This window comes from Acipenser ruthenus, chromosome 5 (genome assembly GCF_902713425.1).
Source record: "Acipenser ruthenus chromosome 5, fAciRut3.2 maternal haplotype, whole genome shotgun sequence".
Taxonomy (NCBI): Eukaryota; Metazoa; Chordata; class Actinopteri; order Acipenseriformes; family Acipenseridae; genus Acipenser; species Acipenser ruthenus.
Window position 1 is genome coordinate 60,862,786 of NC_081193.1, and position 27,936 is coordinate 60,890,721.

The window sequence follows — 27,936 nt, forward strand, 5'->3', positions numbered from 1 at the left end:
GTGAGCTGAATGTTGACACCAGTAAGCTGCTAGAGTGTGCTGGTTTGTAATCAGTGAAGGGGAATAAAGAAACATTTGTGCTTTTAAAATGTGGTCCTGACTTCTGTATCCGGACGCCACTGCTGCTTCAATGGTCGTCAGAAGTGGGATGCTGGATGGAGAAAGCGACCCACACCGGGGGATCGAAGCACAGGAATCTTCTGGACCCAAATTGCAGTTGCAGTCAGGGGAAAGGCGGAAAGTAAAGCCTGATGCTGGAGTTCCCTCACTGTTCAAATCAAATGAGCCATTCGGGGACCCCTAGCCACAAGTTTAAGTGGGGATGCAATGTTAGCTAGTTTGTCTGTACATAAATTATGTGATTATGAAGCGCTATGTGAAGCTTTAGCATTCCGGTTTGGGGAAGAGCAGCAAGTGGAGATGACCACAATATAGTTTAGAGCAAGGAAGAGAGAAACAGTGGAAACACTGCCTAAATTTGCTAGAGAATTGGAAAGGTTGTTCAGATTATCATATCCCAATGCAGACAATGATGGAATCGGGGCCATTAGGCCATCAAGACTCCACAGTACAACCCCTAGTACACAATGTGCGCTCTGTGACTGAGTTACCACATCCACACCCCAGCTGCTGCTACCAGCCTGATGATGGGGGAGGAACTTAGTGCTGTGGTGGGTGCTGTGGGAGACATTTTAGCATATGATTGACAGTCCCGCATTCCCGTTGAAAGGACTGCCATAGGTGTTTGAACAGATGTGCCGCGCCAACCTGAAGCTCCATCCAGAGACGTGCCACCTGTTTCAACAAAAGACCTTGTTCCTAGGGCACATAGTTAGGGACCCTGAGAAGGTAAAGACAGGGGAGCAGTGTGGAGTTTCCTGGGGCTGGCCTGTTATTATCGCCATAATGTGAAGAATTTTCTGGATGTCGCCAGTCCATTGCACCATCTTATAGAGAAAAAGCAGCCAGTTCAGTGGTCGGTGGAGTCTGATCAGGCATTTGAGGCACTTGAGGAGCTCTTAGCATGGCCCCAGTACTGGCTTATCCCATGCAAAGATCAATCATTCATCTTGGACACGGTCACCAGCGACCGGGGCGTGGGTGGCGTGTTATCCCAGGACATGGGAAGGGAGAATGTGTGCTGGCCCATTATAGTCAGGCCTTCACCAAACCTGAACACAATTACTGTGTGACCCAGCCATAGAATACTTCTATCCTTACTTATATGGTCAGCAGTTTATTATTAGGACTAATCACTCCTCACTGCAGTGATTAATGAACTTTCGGCACCCAGAGGGACAAACAGCATAGTGGCTGGAGAAGCTCAACCAGTACAGCATCTGGATCCAGTACCGAGGAGGGCAGCTGTATGGCAATGCTGACAACCTTTCCTGCCGTCCTTGCCTGGAAGACGACTGTTGGTATTGCCTCAGCAGAGAGGAGAAGAAGAAACCCGTTGTGTGGCCTTGGGGGAAGGTGCAGCTGCCGTGTTGACTGAATGGGACCCAGAGGAGCTAAGCCAGCTACAGGTGGATGACAGTGAGATTGCTGTCGTGCTGGGGTGGAAGACAAACGTGCGCCGACCACTTTGGGAAGAAGCAATCCACCTCTCCATTTTAATGGTGGCGCATGATCTTCCCATTGGGGGTCACTTTGGGTTCACCAAGACGCTGTACCAGGTGTGGCAGAGATTTTAAAGAACCCCGGCAACGCACCAGAGCAGAGATGCACCAGTATAATGTCGGTGCACCCATGGAGAGATGTCTTGAGCCTTTTGCCTACTACGGAGAACGGTAATCGTTACATTCTAATAGTGATAGATTACTTCTCCAAATTGCTAATTTAATTTAACCATACTGTGGCAGGATTGGCAGAGGGTGAGGCTCAGAGACAGTTTGAAAGTTCAAAAATAAAGTTTTTATTTAAATAAAAATACACCAAATAAACAGGCACGAGGGCCAAACAAAAAGGTTTCAAAACACAAAATAGACACAAAACAAAACTTACAAATAAAGCTTCCAGGCTGGGCAACGCCTTCACTGGATTCAAAACAAAAAACAGCACACACAGAAAAACACTGGCTCCTTCTCCTTCCAGAACTCTCTCTCTAACCAGGGCCTCTCCCCTGGCTTTTATCCCCTGTGGCTGGAGCCCAATTAATCAATAATTGCTGATTATTCAATTAGGGCTCCAGCCACATTCTCACATGTTTTCCTGGCAGGGAGGAATTTAACCCCCTCCCCGCCAGTCCCAACCATGATCATAAAGATGGGGCAGTCCCCCGTCACACATACTTTGTAGAAAAATAGAACATTAATACACAACAGCACCACACCGCCACATTTACAAAAATGTAGGTGTAGGCAGGAGCACCCCCAGAAATGTTTCACATGGTACGCAAAACTGAACAACACTGACATGCCATCTCCTGCCGATCAACATGCTGTAAAGTGTTTCAGCCTATCAGAGTGCTGCATGTTTGTTCTTTCCAGATTTCTACAACACCTACACTGTCACATTTGAAAACTGCAACCAAATTGCATAACCATTTCCTTTCTAAAAATGTATGAACACAGCACGCTACCATCATGACAGAACAGCAACTACAGTGAGAGCCAACCCTACTGGAAATGTACATGTTTTAATTACAATTTATATTATATTAAAATATATTCTTAGACCATATCATTATAACATTATTAATATATTTCAAAATCTATTATAAATCAAATGTAAACAAAATGGCATCACACATGCATTACAATTTTATTAGCATGTCAATGCATTTTAATTTCAGCAATTGCATTATTAATATACTTCAAAATACATTATCAATCAAATATTAATACTATATAAACAAAATTGCATCACACTTATATTGCAATTTTATTTTAATTTCAGTAATTACATTTTAAATCAAATGGCAACATATTTCTATGTGATTAAAAACAAAGTATTATTACAATTTATAAAACAGCTCACCCATTACATTTATAGTTTAACCACACATTTAACACCACTTATATATATATATATATATATATATATATATATATATATATATATATATATATAAATATAGTAACATTTCTGCACATTGGCATTCTACCTGGAATTGATGGCAGATTCAACAGAGTTACCTGGGAAACCTGGGGCAGATTTCCCAGTTTGCTGATGACCTCTGCTACTGGGCATCTTCCAAAAGAACACAAATTGCAGCAAAACGACTTCAGGTCTGTATAAATGCACTGCAAGACTGGGCCAGCCTTTGGAGAGTCAAATTAAACCCACTTGGAACTCAATATGTGCTCTTCAGAAAGAACAAAAACCATATATTGGAACAACCAGTTACATTACAGCTATATGGTGAAGATTTGAAACTAGAGCCAACTGCCAAGTGTTTGGGAGTGGCGTTCCAACAGAATGTGACTTGGACAAAACACATAGATGACATTGAAACCCGGGTCAGAAAAAGACTTAACAATCTAAAAGTACTCAGTGGGAGAAAGAATGGTGCCTCGCTAAACACAGTACTGAAAGTTTTCAAGAGCGATATTAGACCGCTGTTTGAATACGCTGCACCAGCTGGCTGAAGTGTGACAGTCTGGCTGGCAGTGGTGAGTGTGATGACATCACGGACCAGGAAGTAACTGACACCAAAACAGTGGATGGGCGGGTGAAGCTGAACGCAGTAGCACTCAGCGTATTTATTAACAAACAAAATAAAAGATTTAAACAAAACAACAAAACACAAAAGGGCACAAGGGCCAAACGAATCAACAAACAAACAAGTAAGTGTCGTGCTGGAGAATCCAGCACGTTTTAGCAATTGTTTTTTCAAATGTGACTCGCTCTCTCCGCTCCCCGTACTCTCCTCTGTACACCCAACAACCTCAAGTGCAGAGAGCTGCAGGTTTATATACTCTGGCCGAGGGATTAACTAGTAGTTAATTATCTTATTATCCCTCGGCCAGAGTCTGCACGCGTTTGGTAAGGATGCATGACTGTCAGCTAGTTAAATAATCAGTAGCTGATCAGCCATGCATCCTCACGGGGTTTTTAAATATAATAATAAAAGACGCGGCGCTTTTACCCGCGCCGCAAACAAAAATACAAATAATAATACATAGGGGCGGGACACTCCGCCACATAGAGAGAGAATCATAGTCAACAATCTCACTGCCGACCTGTGAGGGCATGGTATAACAGGAACAGTGTGCCCCGGACTGGATGGTTTGGCAGTTCATTCCAGGGTCAGTCGGAAGTCACAATACCAGAAATCATCGCCTTAATGCGGTCGGCGATGTGTCAGCCATGGATTGGAGGATACGTGAATGCACTCGCTACCCAAGGGGGTGTGACTGAGGGTATATCAGGGGATGTGGCAAAGCAATCTGTTCCTTTGTTATGGTTATGAAAAGACCTGTAAAGGACGTACTGTGTTATAAAGAAACCATGCATTTTTGTGTGTTGCTTTGCCTGTCTATTTAACTGCTATATTTGTCATTATAGAACTCCTGGAGCTGTAGCTAAACAGTCAGCAATTAAACCATTGTGCACTCATATACCTGTAAATCACCACTTTCACTAACAGCACTCACTCCGGACTTGTGACTGTGTTGTGTTTGTGTGTGTCTTGTTTAGAGTCTTATTATTTCGATACTAAACCCCATGGTTTAACTGAGCGATACACATTGACGTGTAGAGCCAGTTATTATTATTTAAGAGTTGCGAGCACACAACAGCCAAATAAGAGCTGTTTTCACCGTGAACTGTCTTGTGTCTGTTATTCCTGAGCACCACTTTTCCACAGATGGGTAGAAAAGCTGGCGCTCTGAACTATATCTACAATCATCATGCTCTTGACAGACTACAGTATATACACAGTGCACTGTTTATAAGAATCACTGATATAAGAATCAACCACATATAGTGATCAAAACCACTCGAACAAAATCATTCCTACACTATCCAATGTAAAATAATCCGCTTGTAAGACTCAAGCAATCCGCTTATAAGAATCATTTCGGGGCAAACTGACTACTTGTACGGTATTTGATCAAGTGCAATGACATGTACAACCAATAAAGCTGTTTTTGAATTAGAATTTGATTACATCTCGCGTGATTAGGCACATAAGCAGTGTGGATCATGCAGTGATGCAGGAAACTCTGCATTGTTTGTAATCAAACAGTGACTTCGTCACTGCATTGTGCAGGTATGTTTTTGTATTCTCTGTTAGTGAAAATTTGTTTCAATAAAGTGAATACACATTCATTGAATACATACTGAGTACAGCAGTGTTATTGTGTGATATGCATGTCGAGTGAGTGGGATTGTGATGCGGTGCGGAGAAGGAGGTGGAGGAGAGGAGGGGAGGGGAGGGGGAATTGCAGAGGTTTGCATGTCCGCTTAGTGAAAAACTGTGAGATTTGCATCGCAACAGAAAATAAGTAAGCCACAGATGCTTAAATGCAGTGGTAGTCCTGATAGTAAAATATTGTACTGTAATGTCATTTTAATTCAAAGACCATTACGTGTAACACCGCAGGGCAGTAAAACTAGGCGCTCTCACAAGACGATTGCTTCTCAAGTATACTGTAGTAAAATTGAATTCTGCAGCCTTGAGGATCATATAAGAAGTTGCTTACGCATGAGGACTTGTTTTGATGTATTGTCCTCAGTGATTGAGCACCATTGACATTTGTATACTATATTTAAACTGCTGATGCGCGGAGGTGCTTTTGCTAATTGTAATGTGACGTGGCCGAGGGCAGTGTAAATGATCAGGCTGGAGTCTTGATTTACAGTTTAAAACCGGTGTTGGTTTTATTTTTCTTACAGTGCGGTGGGAAAACAAGCGCTAATAAAACAGACAAATAAAATAAACCTTGCTTTCAGTTGGAGAACTAACTAAAAATACTTTGTGTGGAACTCATGACATCTAGTGGTCAACCCATTACACTGCAGTGAACAAAACTTACGTTCTCAACCACAGTAATCATATTGGTTCGCTTTTAAGAATCAACCGCTTATAAGAATCAAATCATCCGTGACGGATGTGATTCTTATAAACTGAGTGCACTGTGTATATACAGTACTGTGCAAAAGTTTTAGGCAGGTGTGAAAAAATGCTGTAAAGTAAGAATGCTTTCAAAAATAGACATGTTAATAGATTATATTTATCAATTAACTAAATGCAAAGTGAGTGAACAGAAGAAAAATCTAAATCAAATCCATATTTGGTGTGACCACCCTTTGCCTTCAAAACAGCATCAATTCTTCTAGGTACACTTGCACAAAGTCAGGGATTTTGTAGGCATATAGTCAGGTGTATGATTAAACAATTATACCAAACAGGTGCTAATGATCATCAATTCAATATGTAGGTTGAAACACAATCATTAACTGAAACAGAAACAGCTGTGTAGGAGGAATAAAACTGGGTGAGGAACAGCCAAACTCAGCTAACAAGGTGAGGTTGCTGAAGACAGTTTACTGTCAAAAGTCATACACCATGGCAAGACTGAGCACAGCAACAAGACACAAGGTATTTATACTGCATCAGCAAGGTCTCTCCCAGGCAGAAATTTCAAGGCAGACAGGGGTTTCCAGATGTGCTGTCCAAGCTCTTTTGAAGAAGCACAAAGAAACGGGCAACGTTGAGGACCGTAGACGCAGTGGTCGGCCAAGGAAACTTACTGCAGCAGATGAAAGACACATCATGCTTACTTCCCTTCACAATCGGAAGATGTCCAGCAGTGCCATCAGCTCAGAATTGGCAGAAAACAGTGGGACCCTGGTACACCCATCTACTGTCTGGGGAAGTCTGGTCAGAAGTGGCCTTCATGGAAGACTTGCGGCCAAAAAGCCATACCTCCAACGTGGAAACAAGGCCAAGCGACTCAACTATGCACGAAAACACAGGAACTGGGGTGCAGAAAAATGGCAGCAGGTGCTCTGGACTGATGAGTCAAAATTTGAAATATTTGGCTGTAGCAGAAGGCAGTTTGTTCGCCGAAGGGCTGGAGAGCGGGACACGAATGAGTGTCTGCAGGCAACAGTGAAGCATGGTGGAGGTTCCTTGCAAGTTTGGGGCTGCATTTCTGCAAATGGAGTTGGGGATTTGGTCAGAATTAATGGTCTCCTCAATGCTGAGAAGTACAGGCAGATACTTATCCATCATGCAATACCATCAGGGAGGCATCTGATTGGCCCCAAATTTATTCTGCAGCATGACAACGAACCCAAACATACAGCGAAAGTCATTAAGAACTATCTTCAGCATAAAGAAGAACAAGGAGTCCTGGAAGTGATGGTATGGCCCCCACAGAGCCCTGATCTCAACATCATCGAGTCTGTCTGGGATTACATGAAGAAAGAGAAGCAACTGAGGCTGCCTAAATCCACAGAAGAACTGTGGTTAGTTCTCCAAGATGTTTGGGCCAACCTACCTGCCAAGTTCCTTCAAAAACTGTGGTCACACCAAATATTGATTTGATGTAGATTTTTCTTCTGTTCACTCACTTTGCATTTAGTTAATTGATAAATATAAACTATTAACATGTCTATTTTTGAAAGCATTCTTACTTTACAGCATTTTTTCACACCTGCCTAAAACTTTTGCACAGTACTGTATATATATATATATATATATATATATATATATATATATATATATATATATATAAACAGTATCTGATAAGCTTCAGTTATTACAATATCATATTGTAAATTTGTTTTCATAATATAGAGTATTTATGCTGTATGTATTAACATATTTCAAACTATTCCAATAACTATTACAATCTAGATTCGAACCCACAATTTATGCTATTGCAGTCAAACAACTTACCATTAACCCAACCAGGAAGGGACGATCAACAACCAAAGTAATATTATATGGATATAAAGGCCCATCCCTGCCCTTTGTATGGATTACATATCAACTTGTACATCAACAGGAATCATCATTCTAGACATTATCATTTTTATTTTTAATTAACATAACTGCCTGTACCGGCCATTAAAAGGGGTGTGATTTTCATAAAACCTACTAATATCAATTATCCAAGCACCGTTTCTTGGTGCTGAAAGAACAGCTCCCTGTAACAGCAAAATCTAAAATAGACGAGCCGGCAGACATGAAATAGGAAACTCAAGTAATGTAAGATAAGGAAGCGTTATTGTTTCTGTGCCCCTCATGCAATTTAAGTCATCACTGTAGTAGTAGTAGTCGCAGTAATAATAATAATAATAATAATAATAATAATAATAATAATAAAGCAGACACAATGGCAGTCGAATATCAGCTACTCTCCGAACTGGCCTGGACAGGGCAGTTAATTCAACTTAAATAACACACTTCGGGGTCTATTCATAAAGGGTTATCGCCTATCGAAATGAGCAAACAGGAGCACATGATCAGATTTCATCCATAGCCACCTATTTAACGAAAGATGCTATTCATAAGAGATAATTGAAATGCGTCGCTAAGCCCCAACGATTTTCGTCTATGAAGGCCTGTTTTAAACTAATTGAGATAAAGCTTCATGATGACCTCATTAGCATAACGTTTTCATTGGTCCTGAGCGTCAACCTGATATTCAGAGTGAACAACAGCAAAATGCTTTCGACAACTTGGAGTTATTGAATGCTGTGTGCGGTGGAGTCTAAACTAACAACAGCATCAAAATGACATTGTCAAAAAAGTGATCTGACCATATTTAACAAATCCCCCCCCAATAAATAAATAAAAAAATAAAACAATTAAAAAACAGACAAATTGTTACAGCTTTTTTAAAATTAAACTGTGTTCGTATAAAAGTTTATGCCCCTGTGATTAACACTACCTAATATATATTTTTAAATAATGCTGTATCTGTGTTAAGCTGAAATAATAACTGAAATAATTGATTTAGTGTTTTTCATTTAATTGCATATGTCCTGCAAAGCAAAGGAACATTAACAATTAATGTAATTAAGGTAATTTAAATAACCTGAACATGATCACATCCTACAGTATATAAATCACATATCATACAGGCAAGCTGTTAATAACACGATGGGTGCTGCATCCTACAGTATATAAATCACGTATCATACAGGCACGCTGTTAATAACACAATGGGAGCTGCATCCTACAGTATATAAATCACATATCATACAGGCAAGCTGTTAATAATACGATGGGTGCTGCATCCTCCAGTATATAAATCACATATCATACAGGCAAGCTGTTAATAACACGATGGGAGCTGCATCCTACAGTATATAAATCATGTATCATACAGGCAAGCTGTTAATAACACAATGGGTGCTGCTGTCGGTAGATTCCATTTCTTTATATTCCCAACAGCTAACGACAGAACTGAGCGAATGTTTATAGAGCTGATGATGTCATCAAAAGGAGACGGATTTCGGTGGGGAACGAATATATACCGATTCATAAATTGCTTAGCTACAGTTGCCGATCTGCACAGATTATTTTATGAATATAAATATGGACAACTTTCGTTAGTTTTAAACAAAATTCGATTACCTAGGACAGTACTTTTATGTATAGACCCTTTCATATGATACGTGTTATTTAAGTTGAATTAACTGTTCCATCTGGGTCGTTCGAGCATTCACACCCCCTAAACTGCATCCATATGTGTATGGAACAAATATTACAATTAATGTATCTAAGTAAAACTTGACCACGGTAGGACTTGAACCAGGGTCCTCACGATTTGCTCTCTGTCACCCTATCAGCTGTGCTGTTGGAGATTGCAGTTACAGCAGGTATTACGTTCCAAATTAAAATGTAGTTGAGTGCTAATATAGTGTTCTCAGTTCATCTGACTCCAAGCACTCTCTTAAGTGTTAGTTATTCATTTAGGGTGATGTGTCATTTCTGAAACTATCCCTGAACTCTCATTTTTTTTCCCCCCCAACACAAGTTTTATTTAGATACATTAATTGTAATATAATGTTTTTATAAAGTAGCACTTTTTTTAAAGAGAAAGCTGCACTAGACTGCGAGTTCTTATATAGATTTTAAAGGTGTAAAAACAGCCTCAGATACCATCAAAATGAAGCCTTTTCAATGAAATGCCCCCCTGACCCCACATGCTCTGGCTTCACCCCCTCGGGACTTGCATTCGTGGCTTTGCCACTTATTTCTTTTTTCCAAAGGTAGCATCCCCCTAAATTCCTGCCTATGCCCCTGCAAATGCTGTTTAAAAATAACTTCAGAAAAATCCAATCAAGTTCAGATTCAACTGTAGGGCAATATTCTTCTGATAGAGCCCCTTGTTACAGTTCTTTAAACAAACATTTTTACATAGGGTTCTGAGCACCAGAGGATATATCTGTGTTCAGGAACGAAATAAAACCAGGGAGAACATATGAAGCATTGTATAGAACCTGTAATGTAACAGTGCTTCAGTAATACGTATCTATACTCCACTTCTTAGTCTGAAATATATTTAAAGTGCTGTATCAGGGTGAGGTCTGTGCTGACTATCGGACGCATGTGTGCTCCTGCAACGGGGGGGGGGGGGGGGGGGGGAACACGGCCCTGTTGAACCTGTCTGCCAATCATGTCGATGACACAGAGAGTTTGGGTGAGGGTGTGTCGCCTGGCTCTCTCTGAGTGGTTGGACGGGTCTTGGGGGGATGATTGACCAATAAAAATAAAGTGTTGTGATTCCCTCTGTCTTGCCTGTCTAGGAGAGAAGTGAGGAGAAGGATGATTCAGAGAGCCAGAGTAAAAAGACATAAGAGAAACAAAATATGGCTGGCTTGCTGACAAGGGAGCTGCATGTTTATAAAGGAAAAGGGCAAGACGGAGAGAGGAAGAAGACAGCCGTGAGACAGCACAAGTTCACATACCCAGACCAGCAGACAGACGGTGGCTGGGACTGACAGACCATAGTTAGCTCTGGGGACCCTTGGGCAAGCCCGTGCCAGTATAGTGAGGGAAGACCGAACTATAATTCATTCTTGCACTTTGCAGATTAGCGGAGGTGGCGAGACCCTGCTGAGAGCAGAACTTTGGGCTGTAGTTTTTCCTTACAGTGTTTTGTTTTCTCGTGTTTTGTTCGCTTTGGATTATTATTATTATTTTACATAAGAAAGAGAAGTTGTCTCCACACCTAGTAAGGAATACCATTGCTGGTAAACCTCCCAGGTACATTCCTGGTGCCACCCCACCGGGGTAAAACAACAAAACAAATCTTGTGCGTCTGAGCGGCGTTTTCAATTATCAATCTCTGTCTCACGTGTGTTTAGTGAATTCCCCACACTCGCCAACAAGTGCATATAGAGGTTTTTTAAAGTTGACGCTGAATTCTTGGAAGCATTCCTCGGGAGTTGCATTTTTCAAGTGTATATGATTCCCTTCCCAACCCAACCAAACCCAACCAAACTACCACACACACATACACACACACACAATGCTGTGTATTATGGAATGGAAAACAGCTACTGGTATGGTGAATTTATATGCAATATATAACAATATTTCACTTTCAGAACATGTTTGGCCTTATTCATAAAACTTTAACAAATTTAAAAGTTAAATAAAAAAAGATTGTAGAAAAGCTTATGCTTGTCAAAGTTTATTGAAGTATACTTTTGTCATGTAGGAGGCCAATTTTTGGGGGTAATCCTGTATCACCTGTTGATAAAAGTGAAACAGAAGAGATTTTTCTAAAGTATATCTCCATATAGTGTTAGTTTAGCACTCACTTTAATCTGTGTTGAATATTAGATGGGCTTATATATATATATATATATATATATACAGTGCCTATAGAAAGTCTACACCCCTGTAACAGGGGGAGACCTGTGCTGACTCTTCTGATGTGTTCATAGTGCTGCAGGAAGAGCGCAGCAGCCCGTCAATATCCGCCTGTCGGTCATGGCAGTGACACGGAGAGGTGGGAGAGTGGGTGTGCGGGCTTTCCTTCTCTCTGAGTGGCTGAGAGGCGGGTCTTGGGGGAATTGCTAGCCCTATAAGTTAACATTCTGCTGTTCCCTCAGGTCTGCCCTCTGAGACGTAAAAGGTGTGCGGAAGCGCTGGAGTAAAAGCTGCGGGGACGGAAATCCCAACAAGAAAAGAAAATAAAAGAATTAGCGGTAGCGGGGAAAAACCTTGGGCAGCCCCGATAAACAGTGTATAGCAGGCTGAGGGAGCCGCTAGTGTAGGACGGAGACCCGGGCCGTGCGGGTAGCGACGGTTGGGGTGAAGCTGCCGAGCGCAGCACCTTTTATTTGTAGTTTTGTTTACTGTGTTTTATTTTCCTTGTTCCTTTCGCCTTTTGATTATTGTTTTGTTGAACACCTGTATTCTGTACCGCCCCCGGTATAGTTGTGGCTCTGTCGTTACCATAGTTGGTACGGCAGACCACAGACAACAGCGCCCTCTGTGGACTGAAAAGAAATTACGCTCCCATAATAAAACTGGGCACCTGTGCGGTGTTCCCAAATTACTTCTCTGTGTCCTGTGTGTCAGTGAATTACCAACCACCCTTCCACAACCCCCTTGAACTTTATTCACATTTTGTTGTGTCAGTGTCTCAGAGTTTCATGCATTTAAATGATGATTTTTTTTCCACTTATCTACACAACATACTCCACACTGTAAATAATTATATATTAAAAACACAAAACTGAATGATCATAACTGGATAAGTCTCCACCCCCCCTCTGAGTTAATACTTGGTGGAAGCACCTTTGGCAGCAATTACAGCTGTGAGTCTTTTGGGATAGGTCTCTACCAACTTTGCACACCTAGATTTGGTAATATTTGACCATTCTTCTTTACAAATCTGTTCAAGCTCTGTCAAGTTCCTTGGGGAGCGTTGATGGACAGCAATCTTCAAGTCATGCCACACATTTTTGATTGGATTTAGGTCGGGGATCTGACTGGGCCACTCAAGGACATTTACCTTTTTGTTCCTTAGCCACTCCAGTGTAACTTTGGCTGTGTGCTTTGGGTCGTTGTCATGCTGAAAGGTAAACTTCCATCCCAGTTTCAGCTTTCTTGCAGAGGGCAGCAGGTTTTCCTCAAGGACTTCTCTGTACTTTGCTCCATTCATTTTCCCTTCTATCCTGACAAGTTCCCCAGTCCCTGCCGATGAGAAACATCCCCATAACATGATGCTGCCACCACCATGCTTCACAGTAGGGATGGTGTTCTTTGGGTGATGTGCTGTGTTGGGTTTGCGCCAAACATAACGCTTTTCATTTAGGCCAAAAGGTTCCATCTTAGTTTCGTCAGACCACAAAACTTTTTGCCACATGGCTACAGAATCTCCTGAGTGTTTTTTTGCATACTTCAAACGGAATTCAAGGTGGGCTTTCTTGAGTAATGGCTTCCTTCTTGCCACCCTACCATACAGGCCAGATTTGTGGAGTGCTTGGGATATTGTTGTCACATGCACACTTTGACCAGTCTTGGCCATAAAAGCCTGTAGCTCTTGCAAAGTTGCCATTGCTTCTCTGATCAGTCTCCTTCTTGCTCGGTCATCCAGTTTGGAGGGCCGGCCTGATCTAGGCAGGGTCTTGGTGGTGCCATACACCTTCCACTTCTTAATAATCGTCTTGACTGTGCTCCAAGGGATATTCAAGGCCTTTGATATTTTTTTATACCCATCCCCTCATCTGTGCCTTTCAACAACTTTGTCCCAGAGTTCTTTTGAAAGCGCCTTGGTGCTCATGGTTGAGTCTTTGCTTTGAAATGCACTACCCAGCAGAGGGAACCTACAGGAACTGCTGAATTTATCCTGAAATCATGTGAACCACTACAATTTAACACAGGTGGAGGCCACTTAACTTGGTGTGTGATTTTGAAGGTGATTGGTTACAGCTGAGCTAATTTAGGATTGCTATTACAAGAGGGATGGACACTTATTCAACCAAGCTATTTCAGTTTTTATTTTTAATTAATTTTCTACAAATTTCTAGAATATTTTTTTTCACTTGGAAGTTGTGGGGTAGGATGTGTAGATAAATGAAAAAAATAGTTTAATGCATTTTAATTCCAGGCTATAAGGCAACAAAAAGTGAAAATTTTGAAAGGGCGTGTAGACTTTCTATTTGTGTGTGTGTGTGTGAATATATTTTAGGAGATGACATTCTGCATAAAGCATTAATTATGTATTTGATTATAAGTTTCTTTACTTCTATGTTAAAGTTTTATTTTCATATTTTGATACAGCTTAAAGCACATGTAACTAGCTAAGCAAGACATTTGCAGTCTCTCGTATCTTGGCATCTGGGCAGAGCGCCAAAGTTACCAGGTGTCCAATCAAGATGGATGGAGGAGTGGAGCCACAGTGTGAAAACAGAACACCACAAACAAAGGACTAGTTTGAAACAATTTCTAACAGATTAGGTTAAAATGCTTAAATGTGAGACACTATAGAATGTGATAGATTTGGGCGAGTTTCCCCCTTACCAGCAGGTGTGTTGAAGGTGGGTGATAGCAGGGTGGATCCATAATGATTGGAAGAGAGTATAAGAAATGGGGTGGAAATGCTAATATATTCATAGTATTTAATGTAATGTTTTTGTTTGAATCGTCAGTCAATTCTTTGATTTGACTCCACGGACGTCTGTGTTATGATACAAATATATACATTAGGGCACGCTGTGACCTGCGCGTCTTTGCTTGCTTGTATCTAATGTTTATACGATTGTATTAACATTATTTTCTTTTTTTTTGATAAAAAAATATTTTATATTTTATTATATATATATATATATATATATATATATATATATATATATAAATATATATATTCTCAAATATATATATATATATATATATACACACAGTGCCTTGCATAAGTATTCAACCCCTGTGCTGTGGAAGCTCCCAGTTTACACCGATAAAAGAAATTGCCCTAACGAGGACACAATTACCTTACCATTGGCCTCCACCTGTGAACCATTAAAGTTGCTGTCACATTTTCTGGATAAAAACCCCACTGTTGAAGGATCATTGGTCAGGCTGTGAATATGAAGGAAAATGAAGACCAAAGAGCATTCTACAGAAGTTAGAGATAAAGTAATACAAATGCATAGATTAGGGAAAGAGTACAAAATAATATCCAAGTGTTTGGATATCCCAGTGAGCACAGTTGGATCAATAATCAGGAAGTGGAAGCTGCATCACACCACCCAGGCACTGCCAAGAAAAGGCCGTCCCTCAAAACTCAGCGCTCAAACAAGAAGGAGACTTGTGAGAGAAGTCACAGAGAGGCCAACAATCACTTTGAAGGAGCTACAGAGTTCAGTGGCTGGGAGTGGAATAATGGTGCACCAGTCAACCATTTCAAGAGCTCTGCATAACACTGGCCTGTATGGGAGGGTGGCAAGAAAGAAGCCATTACTCAAAAAGTACCATCTGAAAGCATGTCTGGAGTTTGCCAGAAAGCATGAGAGTGACCCAGCTGCGATGTGGGAAAAGGTTTTGTGGTCAGATGAGACCAAGATAGAGCTTTTTGGCCAAAACTCAAAGCGCTATGTGTGGCGCAAACCTAACACTGCCCATGCCTCAAGACACACCATCCCTACAGTGAAGTATGGTGGTGGCAGCATCATGCTGTGGGGATGCTTCTCATCAGCAGGGACTGGGCATCTTGTTAAAATTGAAGGAAGAATGGATGGAGCAAAATACAGGGAAATACTGCAAGAGAACCTGCTTCAGTCAGCTAAAAAAACTGAAGCTTGGGAGGAAATTCACCATTCAGCAGGACAATGATCCCATGCACAAATTTAGCAGACACACTTATCCAGGCCAACTTACAATTGTAACATACAATTACCCATTTATACAGTCAGGTTTTTTTACTGGACCAATCTTGGTAAAGCAGCAATGTGTCCCCCACATGTGATTGAACTCACAACCGTCCAGTACAAGAACAAACAAGCGACGGATCACGTCTCATTGTATAAGGCCACGGAAAATTCACGATTTCACGAATTTCACGGAAATCGTGTATTTGACTACCTACCGTGAAAAATGTAAATATTGTTGCTTTCTGGGTGAGGTATGAAATCAGATTCCGAAACATGGCAAAAATTGCACGCTGTTTTTTGTCAATTCCACCAAACTCTGTGGATGCAGAACGAGCAGTTTCTGCATATGGACAAGTTTTTACACGACAAAGACAAACCATGAGTGTTGAAACTGCAACAAGATGCACGATTATTGTTATTTATTTATTATTTATTTATTTTAGTTCAGCAGCAGTGTCCCACACATGGGATTGAACCCACGACCCTCCGGTCAAGAATCCTGCGCCCTAACCACTACTCCACACTGCTGGCCTTCAACAAATAACTCGTTTTCTGCTCACGGGCCAGATAATTGTGTGTGTGTGTGTGTGTGTGTGTGTGTGTGTGTGTGTGTGTGTGTGTGTGAGAGAGAGCGTGCTTGCGTGTGTGCACAACACGCGAGATGGATAAAAAGTCACATACGATTTCTTGTTTTTCCTGTTCTTGTTCTAACGATTATTTTGTATAGGTTGATTCGCTCAAGTAGCACGATGTTATGTGGTTTAAAACGTCAGATATAATTTAGTGTCTGTCAAGAAAAAGACAAAGTTTCAGTTTTGTCACTTGCACTTAACCCTGTTTTTAACATTTTGTTTTTCAAAGTCAGCATAACGCTATACAACACAGTCCATTTAATTACTGTATGAACATAGCCTAAGTTTTAAATGTTTACAAAACTCGACAATGTTGCTGAGTTTGTCATTCAAACTTGTTTTGTTTTAATCAGTTTTGTCTGCTTGTTACTTTTTTCAGCCAACACATTTAAATGACCCTTGTTTGTTACATTTTTAAAAGATTGTTTTAAACGTTACAATGTAAATGTTGACTCAGTAGCTACCATTAAATGTTTCAACCTCGTGACTTTCTTTGATGCGTTATTCATTTTAGGCAACTTGCAATAGAAACTTTTTTTTTTTTAATAAAATGGCACTTTCGTGACAATCCGTGAAATGTATTTTTTTTTTTATTGTCATTCATGAATTTCTTGAAAAAGTACCATGAATTTTCCATGGCCCTATGTATCAATATATATATATAAATGAAACTTGTACTTTTTATATAGGTATATAAATGTCATTTGCTGTGGATAAACACATCAGCCAAATCAATTAACATGACGTATTTTTCTAGCTTGCTATTTATTAATTTATTTATACATTTATAATATAAACATGTATTCATTTCTACATTTATTTATTTATTTAAATATATTTATTTCTAAAAGTATTTATTCCTCTATGCATTTGTTTAAATCATTTATTTATTTCTACCAAATAAATTATTCCTTTATTTATTTTTAATTAAACGAGGAACTACAATTTATCAGAGATCAGAGATTTAGACAAGGAAGCTACATGCCACTCTTGTGTACAATTCCATTCTATGGTATATACCAAATAAACAGGAAACTGGACATTTTCAAACAGGAAATAGAACATTTCTAGAATCGAGCAGAACCTTCAGGGTTTCAGCGAAAGCTGGTCAGGCTTGGATGTAAGCTTAAAAAATGAACATATTTCAACAACTACGCAGTGGCGCAGCAGGCTAAGGTTGTGTGCTCTTCAAGAACATCATGTTGCAAGTTCAAACCACGGTATTTTTTTCCTGCAATATGTGCTGTTTTAAAACACAAATAAATTGTTTAATATTATAGCATTTCTGCCTGCATGGATTCAATGGAAGAGCTCTTTATTTAGTTCCCAGCAACCCTTATAAGGATAGCACATCTCTAAAAACTGAGACAAGGGAAAAACCAATCACCGACAGGGAGCACAGAAGGGAGGGGGCACAAACGGACTAAGTGTCTGACCTATATTTCACACACAGATATAAGGGGGTAACGGGAGCAACAACAGACACAAAACTCTTAATTTTAACACAATACAACATACATTTTTATAAAGAAATAGAGGAACGGGTACTCGCAACTGCGCAAGTGCCTTCCAATAGTCCTTTGCTCCGGCGCATGCAAATTAGTCCCTTTTCAGGCGTGCCGAAGCAGTCCTACAGAGGGCGGCAGCTAGAGTTTCAGGCCCAGCTCATTACACTGCCCCCTCCCGCTTCCAGCTATCCCGGCTGGACGAAAGCAAGTAAGTGGCGACTGAAACGAGCTTGGGGCCTATGCTGCCGCCGGCTCCGGCGTAGGGGCTGCTGTCTGTTCCCAGTCGTAGCAGGCTTGGAGTCTGGCGAGGCAGGAGCAGGACTGGCTCGGCAGCGGCGGCTGGTCTGTGCAGACCCAGAGCGGGCAGGCTCTGAGCCTGGCGAGGCAGGAGCAGGACTGGCTCGACGGCGGCTGGTCGGTGCAGACCCAGAGTGGGCAGGCTCCGAGCCCGGCGAGGCAGGAGCGGTACTGGCTCGGCAGCGGCGTATGGTCGGTGCAGACCCAGAGCGGGCAGGCTCTGAGCCCGGCGAGGCAGGAGCGGTACTGGCTTGGCAGCGGCGTATGGTCGGTGCAGACCCAGAGCGGGCAGGCTCTGAGCCCGGCGAGGCAGGAGCGGTACTGGCGCTGGGACTTTGCCAGGACAAGTGGTCGGCCGTGGGGTCCCTGGAATTATTTCCCAGGTAGCGGGCCAGACGGTCTCAGTGCAGCACTACAATCAGGTTGTGGGTGCGGAGTCTCACGCAGTAGACCACCTCTGTCAGACGCTCTAGGACCTGGCAGGGTCCTCCCCAGGCACTATCCAGCTTTGGGCTGAGTCCCTTCTTGCGCCGTGGGCAGTACACCCAAACCAGCTCACCTGCTTGGAACCTTCGGTCTCAGGAACGGTGGTTGTAGGCCTGTTTCTGGCAGACTCCGGCCCCCTGTAGGTGGTCCCGGGCGAAGGCATGGGCAGTCTCCAGGTGCTCTTGGAGAGTGGTCAGGTATTCCTGTCCGGGGCCCCCCCTCAACTCCGATTCTGGCAGCTTCCCGAACAGCAGCTCAACTGGGGTGCGTAGTTCGCGGCCAAACATCAGGGCGGCCGGGCTGCAACCCGTAGACTCTTGGGTGGCGGTCCGGTAAGCCAGAAGTGTTAAGGGAAGGTGGATATCCCAGTCACGCTGGTGGCTGGAGGTCAGGATCGCCAGCTGGGTGGACAGTGTCCTATTAAAACGCATCATTAGCCCATCGGTCTGGGGGTGGAGAGGCGTCGTCCAGGTCTTGCGAATACCCAGTCGGTCACAAACCCTCGGAAGGACCTGGGACTCGAAGTTCCTTCCCTGGTCGCTGTGCAGCTCCTCAGGGACCCTGAATCGACAGAACATCCCCTCCAGTAGAGCGTCGGCACAGGTGGTGACGCCTTGATTGGGCACCGCATACACCACGGGCCACTTTGTAAAGTAGTCCATGGCCACGAGAACGTAACGGTTGCCGCGATCTGTGCAGGGAAAGGGGCCCAGGACATCGACCCCCAACCGCTCGAGGGGTGCCCCCAAATGGTACTGCTGCAGTGTTGAGTGGCCACAGTCCAGGGGGCCCTTCTTGGCAGTGCAGGAGTCGCACCGGCCACAGTGTGTTTCCACGTCTGCGCGGCATGGAACTACGAGTTGCCAGCGGTGGTGGTCTTTGGCAGGGTCTCGCCAGCGCCGGTACAGGACGCCTTCCTTGGTTTCCAAACTTTCCCACTGGCTGTAGAGTGCCTTGACTGCGGGGGGAGAGCCAGGCAAGATCTTCCTTACAGGGTCGCTGTCCGGCCAACTTCCACTGACAGATGGGGCCCATCTCTGGGTCATCCTGCTGCTGCTGTTGGAGGGCTGCCGGTGTGAGAAGTGCCGTGGCGTTGTTGTCCCCGTCGCTAATGGCCCTCACCTCCAGTTCATGCAGGCGCTCCTTCTGCTCCAGGCGGGCGCAGTACTGGCACTGACTCTCCTTGCAGGGGCGGCATGAGAGAGCGTCTGCATTTGCATGGCGGCGACCAGCTCGACGGCAGATGGCAAGGTCAAACCCCTGGAGCATCTCTATCCAGCGAGCTACTTGTTCTTCGGGCTCTTTGAAAGACAGAAGCCACTGGAGAGAGGCATGGTCCATCCGGAGTTGGAACCGACGCCCGTACAGGTAGGGTCTAAAATGCTTGATGGCCTTCACCACGGCTAAAAGCTCCCGCCGGGTGACACAATAGTTCCGCTCCGCCTTCCCAAGCGTCTTGCTGAAATAGGCTACCACTCGCTCCCCTTCTGGCGTCGGTTGTGCCAGTATGGCCCCAGTGTCCAGGACAAATTCCTTCTGGGGATCCGGGAAGGCGAGAACCGGGGTCTGGGTGAGTGCTTCCCAGAGCAGGCTGAAGGCTTCCTGGCAGTCAGGGTCCCACTGGAACCGGCATCACTTCTCAGTTAGGCAATGTAGATGCTTCGCTAGTCAGGCAAAGTCTTTCATGAAGCGTAGGTAGTAGGACGCCAGCCCCAGGAAGCTGCGTACCTGCGCTACGGAAGTCGGCGTTGGCCAGTCCCAGATGGTCTTCACCTTTTCGGGGTCGGTAGCAATCCCGTTGGCCCCAACGACGTATCCCAGGAAGGTAGTCTCTCGCCACAGCAGGTGACACTTGCCTGGGTATAGCTTGAGTTGTGCTTGCCGGATGTGAGAGAAAACTGTCAGTAGATTGTTCATGGCTTGCTGGAATGTAGGGGCGTGCACCATGAGGTCATCTAGGTAAAATACGCAAGCCGACCAGGGTACATCCACTAGGACTCTTTCCATCAAACGCTCAAAGGTAGCGGGGGCATTGCACAGGCCGAAGGGCATGACCGTGAACTGCCACAGCCCTTGCCTGACCGAGAAGGCCATTTTGGGACGTGTGGCTGTGTCTAGCTCCACTTGCCAGTACCCACTCCGGAGGTCCAAGGAGCTGAACCAAGAAGACCCAGCGACGCAGTCTAGGGCCTCATCAATCCGGGGAGGCGGGTAGGAGTCCTTGCGGGTGACCGCGTTGAGCCGGTGATAGTCCACGTAGAACCGGTGGGTCCTGTCCTTTTTCTTTACTAGAAGGGCGGGGGCTGCCCAAGGACTGTCCGATGACTCGATGACCCCGGTGGCAGCCATCTCTCTCACCATCTGTTCAGCCGCCTCCCTCTTGGCCAGTGGCGGGCGGCGAGGCCATTCACAGACAGGGTGTGTGGAGCCGGTGTCGATGGTGTGTTGGACTAACCTGGTGCGGCCGTAGTCTTGAGAGTTAGAGGAGAAGACGTCGCAGAACTCATGCAAGAGGTGTTGCTTCTGCTCGTCGGGAGATAGGCCATTACAGCTGCGTTTCCACAGCTCAGCTACCGCTCCATCCAGCTCCAGGGGTTCCGTGTCAGGGCAGGCAATAGGCAGGGCTTCAGTCCAAGTGGGCATGGTCGCGACGGCTCCTTGCTCGGGGAGGAGCATGGCACTGGTGGTGTCTGCGGCAGGGCTGTGTCATTGGAGGGCCAGCATCTCGTGGACTCCAGGCAGCAGGTCATGGGTAGGCAGTGATGACCGACCCGGAGGACTGAAGTGCCCAAGTCTAACTGTGCCCCGGCCTTAGAAAGCAAGTCCAGGCCTAGGATACACAGGTCCCCAATGTCGGCAAGCCAGAATTCGTGGGCCAGGAGGCGATCCCCCAGGCGGATCTGTAGAACTCGTTTGCCGTGGATGGGAGCCACCTGGCCAGTGACTGTCTTTATCCTTGCTGTAGTGGTGTGCCACGCTTCCAGGTTTCCCCCTTTATCCGTAGGAAGGGTGCCAGGGCGTAACAGGCTAATGGTGGATCTGGTGTCGACCAGGGCCTGTAACTGGAACCTGTTAAGCTGGCACTGGATATACAGGCTTCTCCCCTGTCCCATGCTCCCGACGAACTCGAGGGTAGCTGGTTTGGAGGGTGCTGCAAGGCAGGTTGGCTGTCCCTTCACTAAGCCGACCTGCTGGCGTTTCCCGGCAGCTTGGGAGGCTGCGGTGCCTTTGTAGCATCTGGCCGAGGTCGCGGCCTGGTGAAGGGACGGTGGCACTGACGGCAGCTTGGTGGTTTCCGTGGTTGCGCTGGTTCCGCGGGTTGGGCGGCCGGAGCTAAATAACTGGACATCTACCAATCATGTGATTCCACATGTTGGTCAATGTTAAAATAAACCAGGGAATGCAATCAGTTTGATATCCACACCATTTATATTGTAACGAGCTGGGCTTGAAACTCTAGCTGCCGCCCTCTGTAGGACTGCTTCGGCACGCCTGAAAAGGGACTCATTTGCATGCGCCGGAGCAAAGGACTATTGGAAGGTACTCGCGCAGTTGCGAGTACCCGTTCCTCTTTTTCTTTATAAAAATTTATAGTGTTATTGTGTTAAAATTAAGAGTTTTGTGTCTTTTGTTGCTCCCGTTACCCCCTTATATCTGTGTGTGAAATATACGTCAGTCACCGTTGTGTCGCTGTTAGTCCGTGTGTGCCCCCTCGCCTCTGTGCTCGCTGTTGGTGATTGGTTTTTCCCTTGTCTCATTTCTTAGAGATGTGCTGTCCTTTTAAGGGTTGCTTAAAATCCAGTCTATTTTGCCTCCCTCCAGGGATCAACCACAGTGCGACCTCCGTAGCTCATCAGCATGACAACTGTCTGGACAGCTGAGTAGGGTACTTCTCTAGGGTCTTCAAGTAGGCATCTTCCATCCTTGGGTGGTTTGTCGACTAGCCCACAACACCTTAAGAGGGCTCGACAGTGATTCTGGCATCCCAGCATCACCCTCCTCCGTCCCCCACTAAACTAAGCCTAGCTTTCTTACCTTAGTTTACATCAACGTTTTGTTTATTTTATTTCTACTGTGCTTGAGGTCCCCAAGTGTTATTCGGAATGCTAGTATTCAGAATACTACTTAGAGTATTCCAAATATTCAGATTACATGAGTGGAACATTTATTTTACGAATACTGAGTATTCAGGATAATGTTGGATTCTACTGTGATTGTAAACCTACTAGTTTGGAGAGGGACGTCTAACTTAAAGCATAGGGCTGCTTTATGTTGTTGTGTACTGTGTATCTCCATTTATAATGTTTCAAAGTTAAAAAGGGTACTAAAATGAATTAGGAGAAGAAAATGGGGCATCATTGTGACATCAGTCAGAATTCAGGTACAACCAGATCTACTTTTTTTGTAGTGGTGTGTAATTAGAACCTACATTACTTTGAGAGCTGTCAGTCACTATAAAATGCTTTAATGATTCTGTTTTTTATTTTTTCTATTTTTATACATTGAGGCTTGATAGGTAATTAAGCTCTTCACCTGAGAATAAACTAGTAAAAGGTGTAAACGAGTCAAAATACTCTCAATGTAAAAACTGTAAATGGCTTGCTGTGAATTTAGTCTATGTGAATCATCTATCTCTAAAAGAGATGTATATTATTATATGATTTTTTTTTGTGATTAATTTTGGTACAGTGGGGATCACACACTAAGGGGGTAAGGGAGCAGTTCAGTTTCAATGACATCCCATCCTTTGCCTTACTTTTTGTAACAAGATCACAATTTTTGAGAGAACAGAACTAATGACAAAAAGGATTTAAAACAAATATTTAAACGTTTGTCTAAATGTAGAACCTTTTGTGTTATGATTTGACAAATTTGGAACTGCAATGAATTATCAGTATGCATTGGGTCATATAATTGTGATATCAATTATGTTTTTTAAAATATGCTGAGACACTTGTACATTTTCCTGTACCAATTGACCAGTTACCAATTCCCGGCGATCCCCCAGTTTGAGCACATATAACATTGCAGGCTCGGTTTTGATTTGATTCCCACCCTTTCACCAAATCCAGAATACCCCTCAGCTGTCTCCCATAGAGCAACTCAAATGGAGAGAAGCTGGTGGACGATTGGGGTACCTCTATTACAGCAAACAGAAGGAAGGGAAGCATTTTAACCCAATTGTTTGTATCTCTGTACAAAGCTCCTTAGCATTTGTTTTAGGGTTCTATTAAATTACTCTACCAAACTGTCAATCTGCGGGTGGTACACCGAAGTTCTGACAGAGTGTACTTTGGCAACTTGCACATTTTTTGGATGCAAAAACATTTTCACCAATCCATCTGCCACAGGAACAGCATAGGAACAGATTCAGGTTAACGAGTCGCATACTCCACAATAACTAAAATGAATCGATACCCTGAGTCTGTTCCAGCCACAGGGCCCACGATATCTACCCCAATGTGATCGAACAGTGTGGAAACGAGTGGAAGTGGGACCAAGGGAGCCGGCCTTATTCCTTTTGAGGCCGTTAATTGGCATTTGGAACATGATGCCACATATTTCCGTATATCCCCATAGATCCTGAGCTAGGATCCTTTCCTCAGTGTTTTTGCGGCTGAGGTTCCCCGCATACGGAATGTCATGGGCCAGCCGGAGCACCTCCGTCCAAAAAGACTGTGGAAGCAGCAACTGTCCCATGCTTGATGTTTGGGATACCCGATACAGCAACTGATTCCTTATGGAGTAATATGCATAAGTAATTGGGGTTGAATTATCTACCATCTTCCCCTCTACTGACTGGGCCTGTTCTTTCAACGATTGCAGAGTGGGGTCATTGCCTTGCTCACCCACCATGACAATATCACAGGCCCAAAAGGTCTGTGTTTTGAGGGAAGAGGCTCTATGGCCGTGATACGCTCTGACTGGGCCAACCCGGGTAGGTCACACTGTATTCCCACCCCTTCCCCCCCTGTTTTGTCACCTGAGGAGGTCCTGACCCTGCTCATTCTTCCACTCTGCTACTGGTTCCCTCCGAACGTTCTGACCTGTGCTCGCGTCTTGTTTTCCTAAGACAAAACTTGTGATTAAACAGATTGGACTTTCAGGGAAAAATCTTGCCAATAGTTTTTTTCCCTTCTACTTGAGACCGGTGGCCACACAGACTTGCCCTCCCCCAATGAGATCTTCAAAGTATGGCCAATCCATAGCAACCTCTTTGCTACCACCATGGCTACATTCATGGTTTGATTTTGCACTTTTAACATTACTTTGGTGGTGGGGAATGTCCTGGTATTGCCATGCATACAAACGATAACAGCTAGCTGAAGTGGGCGCCAGGCCATTCCCCCCAGGAACCTCTCCCTAATTAAAGTTTTCCGACTAATGCGCGGCTACTCCGGAGTCTGACCTGTACCGTTACCAGAAGCCCTTCAACCATTATTTTATATTTTATACACTGGCAACAGAGATATAACAGTTTCTGGGTGGACACACAGGGTCTCATCCCCTCCTCCAGCCTAAACCCACAAAACCGCTGTCGGTAGGTCCCTGGGTTAATCCCCAATCGATGCAGGATTGTCTGCTTAACACAGCCCATACCTCCCAGGGCCATACTGCCGCCTCTGCCATCCGCTCGAATGCCACCAGAAATGCCTCTAGGTCGACCCCTGCAGTAATTTTTAACAGCTTTGGCTACACCACCATCATCTTGGCGACCGTGGTTGGCAGCTGCCGTGAGTGACAGCTTTTCGGCTAACTGCGAAAATAAGCTTGCCCAGCGCGTCTGATGCTGGGCTTCCTGTACAGCTCTGCGGCGCTTCTGCTCCTGTAAAGACTCCAGAAACTATGATGGATCCATGTGGCAATGTGCCCCGCCCCTGTGTGCATTTCTGTGTTATATGTTGCATGTGGTGTGTTAATGTTGGTGTATTGTAGTTGGCTGCACGGGATATAAATGGGTGTGTGCAGCACAAGTTATTTAAAATGTATAATTGTATTTAGGCACGAGGATTGTACATCACTTCACGTGCTTTTAAAGTATTTAATATGTGAGCATGAAGTTGCACATAATTAATTCACGTGCTGGGATTCAAGTGAATAATTAATTAGTAATTGAATCCCGGCACAACAATATATATAGATGCACGTTTCACTCACTCGGGGTTGTGTGTTCGGTGAGTGGAGAACAGGTGTGGAGAGGAGAAAGGAAAATAGATGAAAATAATAAGTATTTGTACTCACCGTGTTTGTTTGTCTCTTAGTCCACCGTTTATTTGAGTGTTAATCCGTTTTGTGTATCTATTTATTTTGGCGTAAGTGCCGTGTCGTTTTTCTGTTTAAAACCTTTTTGTTTGTTTATTAAAATACTGAGCGCTGCCTTTTTGCGTTTTCAATTTCAACCCCAGTGCTGTCTGTCTGAGTGATTCTTTCTGGTCTGAAGTCCTCCCTGCAGCTAGCTTGTCACAATCCATCATTCCCTTTGTCCCCTGGTAGATCCCACTCTAACACCAGATGTGAGGGGGAGGGGTACGTGATGGATAAAAACACAAGTCTCAAGGGTTTGATGAATCACAGTGTATTGTTTCCGCCCTCTCACGTGACACTGGCACATCAACAATGCCATTCACCCCATCAGTTTAATGGGCTGAATCCGGGCTGTGCTCTCTCAGAAATGCGAGCACCCAAATCCGCAGTGCACATGCACAGTAGCAGCCAGCCGTCAGCCAGGACTGGTTGTGATTGGCTTAAAAACGTCTGGATGGAGTGCAGCCAGTTAGCGAGCACGCCGATCAGCGTGCATGTGCCGAGACAACAAAGGCTAGAAATATGAGCAGCACGACTTTGTCTCTTCTCAGTCTTGCATGGTGTGTTACTTTGCGGAAAGACAGAAAAAGTTTAAGCTGTTTAAATATTCAAAGTCTAATTATCTTTGTCTAACTTCATCTAACTTTAATGTTCTTTGTCTTATTTGTCCAACTTCATTCTTTTCACAGTTTTAATCTGCCTTGTTTTGCACCGTCTGTCCCTTTTTCTCACGAGGCTGCTGCTCTTCAGCAGTGCTTTAACTTAAGCTCAGTAATATCTTGCTGTGTTCGGCAATTTTTCTTTGTTTTTTTTTTTTGTTAATTTACCGACCACTACTACCTGTTTGGGGTAATATGTTATTAACCTCTTCTGTGCTATAGACGTACCTGACACATCATAAAAGTGCTTTCCCTGTGCTACGGACGTACCTGGTACATCGTGGTTAAAAACATGGCTTAAAAAAAAAAAAAAAAAAGCTGGATTGCCGTTTTTCCACTCTGGGTCGCTCATCCAGGAGTTATTACATAACATATTAGGTCAGTGGCTTTAATTTCATTATATTACACTGATAAAATATATTTGATGTGACGCACTTGCTAAATGTAATTTACAGCCTATTTGAACGCAAGAAGTGGCTATCTTTGGCTTGTACTGTGAAACATCCCAAATGAATTTAAAACAATCTGTGTGTAACTTTCAATTTCTTTTCAATGAGGATTATTAATAAAATAAAGTTTATCTTTTATTAGTAGCTGTTTTATCGAGCTGTGCTTCATTATTATTTGTTTATTTAGCAGACACCTTTATCCAAGGCGACTTACAGAGACTAGGGTGTGTGAACTATGCATCAGCTGCAGAGTCACTTACAACAACATCTCACCCAAAAGATGGAGCACAAGGAGGTTAAGTGACTTGCTCAGGCCACACGATGAGTCAGTGAGTGAGCTGGGATTTGAACCGGGAACCTCCAGGTTACAAGCCCTTTTCTTTAACCACCGGACCACACAGTCTCCTATATCATGACATCAGCTTTGAAGTAACATCTGAATATTGGGTCTTGGGTCCTCTCCTGTTCTCTACACCCGCTCCCTGGGTCCCTCATCGCATCCTATGGTTTCTCATACCATTTCTATGCTGATGATGCTCAGGTTTTCCTCTCCTTCCCCCCCTCTGACTCCACCATCCCCTCCAGTGTCTCTACTTGTCTGTCTGCTATCTCCTCCTGGATGCACTTGCATCACCTCAAACTCAACTTCTCTAAATCTGACCTCTTTTTCTTTCCCTCCTCCTCCTCCCCCTCCTCTGATCTCTCTATCTCCATTCCTCTGGAATCTACCACACTCTCTCCCTCCTCCTCCTCAGCTAAGAACCTCGGAGTCACCCTAGACCCCTGCCTCTCGTATTCCCAGCAC